This window comes from Arachis ipaensis, chromosome B04 (genome assembly GCF_000816755.2).
Source record: "Arachis ipaensis cultivar K30076 chromosome B04, Araip1.1, whole genome shotgun sequence".
NCBI classification, from domain to species: Eukaryota; Viridiplantae; Streptophyta; class Magnoliopsida; order Fabales; family Fabaceae; genus Arachis; species Arachis ipaensis.
In genome coordinates this window covers 31227485-31235606 of record NC_029788.2, presented here as the reverse complement: position 1 = coordinate 31235606, position 8122 = coordinate 31227485, and positions in this window count along the sequence as shown.

Below are 8122 nucleotides of genomic sequence, written 5' to 3'. Positions count from 1 at the left end.
AGTTTGCTCTTCAGTAACATCCTCATTCTCTTCAGAAGAGGAATACTCATCAGAGCTCATGAAGGGCATAAGGAGGTTCAATGGAATCTCTATGGTCTCTAGATGAGCCTCAGATTCCTTTGGTTCCTCAGAGGAAAACTCTTTATTGATCACTGGACGTCCTAGGAGGTCTTCCCTCTTGGGATTCACGTCCTCTTCTCCTTCTTTGGGTTCGGCCATTTTGGTTATGTCAATGGCCTTGCACTCTCCTTTTGGATTCTTTTCTGTATTGCTTGGGAGAGTACTAGGAGGGATTTCAGTGATCCTTTTACTCAGCTGGCCTACTTGTGCTTCCAAATTTCTAATGGAAGACCTTGTTTCATTCATGAAACTCACAGTGGCCTTAGATAGATCAGAGACTAGGTTTGCTAAGCTAGATGGATTCTGCTCAGAATTCTCTGTCTGTTGCTGAGTGGATGACGGAAAGGGTTTATTATTGTTAAACATGTTTCTTCCACCATTATTAAAGCCTTGTTGAGGCTTTTGATCCTTCCATGAGAGATTTGGGTGATTTCTCCATGATGGATTGTAGGTGTTTCCATATGGTTTAACCATTTATTTTAACTCTGCTATTGCAGGGTTCTCAGGATCATAAGCTTCTTCTTCAGAAGATGCCTCTTGAGTACTGTTGGATGCAGCTTGCATTCCATTCAGACTCTGAGAAATCATATTGACTTGCTGAGTCAATATTTTGTTCTGAGCCAATATGGCATTTAGAGTATCAATTTCAAGAACTCCCTTCTTCATAGGCGTTCCATTACTCACAGGATTCCTCTCAGAAGTGTACATAAACTGGTTATTAGCAACCATGTCAATAAGTTCTTGAGCTTCTGCAGCAGAAATAATAATAATAATAATAGGGATCCTTTATACCACAGTATAGAGATCCTTATGTAAGTGGAAGAAAGGAAGGGGATGAGAGAGGAAGAGGATTTTCAAAAATTACTTTTGAAAAAGAGTTAGTGATTTTTGAAAATAGTTTTTTTGAAAAAGGTTAGTAATTTTCGAAAATAATAAAAAAAATCAAAAATTAAAATAATTAATTAATTAAAAAGAATTTTTGAAAAAGAGGGAAGATATTTTCGAAAATTAGAGAGAGAGAGAGTTAGTTAGGTGGTTTTGAAAAAGATAAGAAACAAACAAAAAGTTAGTTAGTTAGTTGAAACAAATTTGAAAATCAATTTTGGAAAGATAAGAAGATAAGAAGTTAGGGAAGATATTTTGAAATCAAATTTTTGAAAAAGATAAGATAAGAAGATATTTTTGAAAAGATATGATTGAAATTAGTTTTGAAAAAGATTTGATTTTTAAAATCACAATTAATGACTTGATTCACAAGAAATCACAAGATATGATTCTAGAACTTAAAGTTTGCATCTTTCTTAACAAGTAAGTAACAAACTTGAAATTTTTGAATCAAAACATTAATTGGTGATGTTATTTTCGAAAATTATGTGATAAAAATAAGAAAAATATTTTTGAAAAATATTTTTATAATTTTCGAAAATAACTAAGAAAAATGAAAAAGATTTGATTTTTGAAAAAGATTTTGAAAAAGATAAGATTTTTGAATTGAAAATTTGATTTGACCCATAAAAACAACTAGATTTTAAAAAGTTTTGAAAAAGTCAACTCAAATTTTCGAATTTGATGAGAGAAAAAGGGAAAGATATTTTTTTTTTGATTTTTGAATTTTTATGATGAGAGAGAAAAACAAGAAAAATGATGCAATGCATGAAAGTTATGGATCAAAACAATGAATGTATGCAAGAATGCTATGAATGTCAAGATGAACACCAAGAACACTATGAAGATCATGATGAACATCAAGAACACATTTTTGAAAAATTTTTAATGCAAAGAAAACATGTAAGACACCAAACTTAGAATTCTTTAATGCTTAGACATAAAGAATTCAGGAATGCATATGAAAAACAAGAAAAGACACAAAACATGCAAATGCAAAGATCAAACAAGAAGACTTACCAAGAACAACTTGAAGATCATGAAGAACACTATGAAGGCATGAAAATTTTCAAAAAATGCAAGATGAACATGCAATTGACACCAAACTTATAACATGACATGTGACTCAAACAAGAAGCACAAAATATTTTTGATTTTTATGATTTTCTAATTTTTTTGTAAATTTTTTTTTCGAAAATTATTTGAAAAACAAAAATAAGGATTCCAAAATTTTTAATATGAATTCCAGGAATCTTATGCTCTTTTAGTCTAAAGCTCCAATCAAAGGGTCAGGCATGGCATAATAGCCAAGCAAGCTTTAGCATATAACAGGTAGATCATGAACAGCAGCAGGTGGATTAGCACCAACTAGCTTGCTCTTGATAACAAATTGGAAGCCTCAGTCCAAAGGAATTTAGACATGGCTTTACAGCCAGCCAGGCTTCACATGCTTCATGAAACACTAGAGTTCATTCTTAAAAATTTTGAATAAAATTATAAAATTTTTGAAAACATTTTTATTTTAAAATTTTTCGAAAACAAAGGAAAAATTTTTTTGAAAGGTTTTTGAAAACTTTTTGAGACGAAAACAAAAAGAAGGTTACCTAATCTGAGCAACAAGATGAACCGTCAGTTGTCCAAACTCGAACAATCCCCGGCAACGGCGCCAAAAACTTGGTGCGCAGAAATTGTGATTACACTTTGATTATGTAAAATTCATCGCTCTTTCTTTCCCTGGTAATGGCGCCAAAAACATGATGCCAATACCATGGTTCACAACTTCGCACAACTAACCAGCAAGTGCACTGGGTCGTCCAAGTAATACCTTACGTGAGTAAGGTCGAATCCCACGGAGATTGTTGGTATGAAGCAAGCTATGGTCACATTGTAAATCTCAGTCAGGCGGATATAAAATAGTAATGGGGTTTTCGAAAATAATTAATAAAATAGGGATAGAAATACTTATGTAAATCATTGGTGAGAATTTCAGATAAGCGAATAGAGATGCTTTCGTTCCTCTGAACCTTTGCTTTCCTGCTGCCTTCATCTAATCAGTCTTACTCCTTTCCATGGCTGGCTTTATGTGATACATCACCATTGTCAATGGCTACTTTCGGTCTTCTCTCGGGAAAATGATCCAAATGCCCTGTCACGGCACGGCTATTCATCTGTCGGTTCTCGATCCTGCTGGAATAGGATTTACTATCCTTTTGCATTTGTCACTACGCCCAGCAATCGCGAGTTTGAAGCTCGTCACAGTCATTCAATCATTGAATCCTACTCGGAATACCACAGACAAGGTTTAGACTTTCCGGATTCTCTTGAATGCTCCCATCATTCTAGCTTACACCACGAAGATTCCGATTAAGAGATCTAAGCGATACTCATTCAATCTAATGTAGAACGGAAGGGGTTGTCAGGCACGCGTTCATAGGGAATGATGATGATTGTCACGTTCATCACATTCAGGTTGAAGTGCGAATGAATATCTTAGAAGCGAAATAAGATGAATTGAATAGAAAACAGTAGTACTTTGCATTAATCTTTGAGGAACAGTAGAGCTCCACACCTTAATCTATGGAGTGTAGAAACTCTACCGTTAAAAATACATAAGTGAAAGGTCCAGGCATGGCCGAATGGCCAGCCCCTCTGATCTAAGAACCAGGCGTCCAAAGATGTCTAATACAATAGTAAGAGGTCCTATTTATAATAAACTTGCTACTAGGGTTTACAAAAGTAAGTAATTGATGCATAAATCCACTTCTGGGGCCCACTTGGTGTGTGCTTGGGCTGAGCTTTAACTTTTCACGTGCAGAGACAATTTGTGGAGTTGAACGCCAGGTTTTGATCCATTTCTGGCGTTCAACTCTGGTTTTTGATCCCTTTCTGGCGCTGAACTCCAGAATTGGGCAGAGAGCTGGCGTTGAACGCCAGTTTGCGTCATCTAAACTTGGGCAAATTATGGACTATTATATATTGCTGGAAAGCCCTGGATGTCTACTTTCCAACGCAATTGGAAGCGCGCCAGTTTGAGTTCTGTAGCTCCAGAAAATCCATTTTGAGTGCAGGGAGGTCAGAATCCAACAGCATCAGCAGTCCTTCTTCAACCTCTGAATCTGATTTTTGCTCAAGTCCCTCAATTTCAGCCAGAAAATACCTGAAATCACAGAAAAACACACAAACTCATAGTAAAGTCCAGAAATGTGAAATTAACATAAAAACTAATGAAAACATCCCTAAAAGCAACTAGATCCTACTAAAAACATACTAAAAACAATGTCAAAAAGCGTATAAATTATCCGCTCATCAAGTGTTATGGAAGGTGTTACCGGCTATCGAGCAAGGAAAACAATGGAGAGTGTCGGAAGAAAAAGATGGGTTATGGAGATTCAAGGGTAGGATCATTGTGCCGGATGTTGGTACTTTGAGGCAAGATATCTTAAAGGAGGCACACAAAAGCGGATTTTCCATTCACCCGGGAAGTACTAAGATGTACCATGATTTAAAGGCGATGTTTTGGTGGCTGGGTATGAAGAATGATGTGGCGGAATATGTTTCAAAGTGCTTAACTTGTCAAAAGGTAAAGATTGAACATCAAAGACCTTCCGGGATGTTGCAACCTTTAGAGGTTCCGCAATGGAAGTGGGAAAGTATTGCAATAGACTTTGTGTTGGGATTGCCAAGGACTAGGACCGGTTTTGATGCTATCTGGGTGATTGTGGACCGTCTGACGAAGTCAGCTCACTTTTTGCCCATTCGGATGACTTACACCCTTGAGGAGCTAGCTTGGTTATACATAAAGGAGATTGTGAGACTCCATGGTGTACCTGCTACTATAATCTCTGATAGAGATCCTCGTTTCACTTCGAGGTTCTGGGTGCATTTCAGAAAGCTTTTGGAACCCGATTAAGCTTGAGTACAGCTTACCATCCTCAAACAGATGGTCAATCCAAGAGGACGATCCAAACCCTAGAGGATATGTTGAGAGCTTGTGTTTTGGATCAACCGGCGAGTTGGGATCGATATATGCCGTTAGTGGAGTTTGCATACAATAATACTTACCATGCGAGCATCGGAATGGCTCCGTATGAGGCATTGTATGGGACGAAATGTCAATCTCCGCTATGTTGGTATGAAGCTGGAGAGAAAGGCTTGTTGGGGCCGGAGATGATAGCTGAGACCACTGAACAAGTGAAGAAAATCCGAGATAGGATGCTTACGGCGCAGAGTCGCCAAAAGAGTTACGCCGATCAGAGGCGGAAGCCCTTGGAATTTGAGGAAGGAGATCATGTTTTCCTGAAGGTTACTCCGACCACAGGAGTAGGTAGGACGATTAAAGCGAAGAAGTTGAATCCTCGATACATTGGTCCATTTCAGATCCTAGAGAGGATTGGACCGGTGGCATATTGGATGGCTCTACCACCTCATCTTTCGAACCTGCACGACGTGTTTCACGTGTCGCAGCTTCGGAAGTACACCCTTGATGCTAGCCATGTGTTAGAACCCGAATCGGTTCAGTTAAGGGAAGATTTGACGCTTCCAGTGGCTCCAGTCAGAATTGATGATACTAGTATCAAACGATTGCGTGGAAAAGAGGTTTCATTAGTCAAAGTGGCTTGGAGTCGAGGCGGTGTTGAGGAACACACTTGGGAACTTGAGTCGGAGATGCGTACGGATTATCCGCACTTATTCTCAGGAAATTTAATCTGAATTTTGTGGGCAAAATTCCCAATTAGGTGGGTAGAATGTAAGACCCGGTTAATTAACGGCTAATTAACCCATAAAATGAGAATTTATTCTAGAAAGCCAAAAATGTTATTTTTATGGCTAAATGTGATAAAGGAGATTGAGACGAGAATTTCGGTACCAATTTTATAGAAATCGGACCAAGATTGGACCGAACGGGCCAAACCGGACCAACCGGACCCAAAGTGGGCCCTTGGCCCAACATAACTAAACCAAAACCCTAGTTTTCAGCACTCTCTCTCCTCACAATACACTCAAACACGCTGAAAACTAATATGGAGGGGGGGGGGAAGAACACTCTCTCAAGTTCTCTCCCTTGGTTGATCTTCAAACCACCATAACTTTTGATCTAGAGCTCCGATTGCCGCTCCGTTTGCGGCCACGCATTCATCCCGAAGAGCTCTACAAAACCCATACAATCAATTTTGAGGTAAGCTACGTTTTTCTCTTCGAAATTCCAGCCTTGATTTCGTGTTTCATGAGCAAAAATGTTTGAGATTTTGGGCTCTTTGATGTTATAGGACCCAACTCTCTTGAAGGAGAAGGTTAATCTTGTCTCCTTGGACCTTGAGTAAGGTAAGATATCTCAAACCCTAGTGAGAATGTTGAACTTGTGGTTGTGGGTATTGAGCTCTTGTGTTTTGGTATGATGATTGTGGCTTAGGTTGTGTATATGTGAATATTGGAGCTTGATTGGTGATTTTAGAAAGCTTGGGAGAGGGTTTTGTGTGAGAAAATCTACTCTTGGAGGTGTTGAGACCTTGAGAGCTTGAGGAAAAGTGGTTTGGAAGTGCTCTGGTTGAGCTTGGAAAATCGGCTAAGGTATGGTTTCAGTTTCCCGTATCTAATATGTAATGTGGTAGGAAATACTTAGGCTAGAGGCCCTAAGATAGGCATTGAATTGTTGGTGTTGTTGAATGGTTGAGATATATGATGTGTTCATATATGTGATTTTGAATATTGATGCCTTGATTGTGTGATATATGAGAAATGCATGTTGTGATATATGCTTGATGGATGATTAAGGTTGAATTGGTGGGTGGTACCATGTTGATGGTGAGTATGTTGTTGATTATGTATAATGATTGTTGATTGGAAATGGTATTATTGGAAATTGGGATGAGGGAGGATGTATGCCATGATATTGTGTTTGTCCTTTAGCCATTGATTGAGAAGTGTTAAAATGGTTAGATGGTGATTTTGGGAATTTGGGGTAAAGGGGTCAATGTGTGAGTTGAGGATGACTTGTTGTTGATTTTGGTACATTTTGAATGATTTCAAAGAGAAGGGTTGAAATTGGCATGTTTTGATTGATTTTGAAAAGAGTTGAGAGTGGCTTGCTTTGAAAATGGCACTTTGTGATTTTGTATGAAAACATGGTTTTTGGGCTTACTTTGACGGGACATAACTTGGACTACGGATCTCTGATTTGTGCCAAATCTATTTAGAAATGAAATTGGATCCGGGATGTCCATGCCGTTCGAAGAACGGGTGAAAAACGATTTAAAATGAGGAAGTTTTGAGGATCAAAGATGATTATGTGAGATGCGGAGGATGGCGGTGGAAGTGCTTGTTATGCCATGGGCCGAGAGGCCGTGATTGTTAATGAATTGGCTGGTTATGGATTTAACCGTGAGCCGAATGGCTAGATTATTGCCGTGTTATGGCGGAGCCATGGTTATGGCTGAGTATAAAGGCATATATGCTGCTGAATGAATTGTGAATGTTTGCACTTCCACTATTGGAGATGAGAGTTTCCCTGGGTAGTAGCAGTGGCTAGCCACCACGTGCTCCAGGTTGAGACTCGAAGCTCTTTTGACCCTATGTCGTAAGTGTGGCCGGGCACTGTGAAAGGCCCGGATGAGCTCGCCCCCGTAAATATTCACCAGTGAGGGTGATGGATATGGATCATGATTATGATCAAGTTTATGATGAGTATAACTCGAGTTGGGGATGCGCAACAGAGGGACAGTCCAATGGTTAGCTACCAGGACTTGTCGGGTTGGCTCTATAACCGACAGATGATATCATCAGCCACTAGGGACAGGCATGCATCATAAGCATACTACATGAATTGTTTGAGATTTCCTATTTGAATGCATATTACTTGCTAATTGCCTAAATACCTTATCTGTTCCTATTTGTAAATCTCTTGTCTGATATAACTGTGTTTGCTATATTATACTCCTGCTGGTGGTTGGGAGGTCTGAAGAAATTGGAAAGGGAAGTATTAGTTAGACTGAAGAATCCTTTAGTCAGTTGCCACTTACAGTTTAGTTTGTTTATAAGCTCTGATATTATCTGGAGGAAGTTCTAGGATTGCCTTCGGCTTTCCTCTATTATTATGTATTATATATATGGAAGCTGTTAC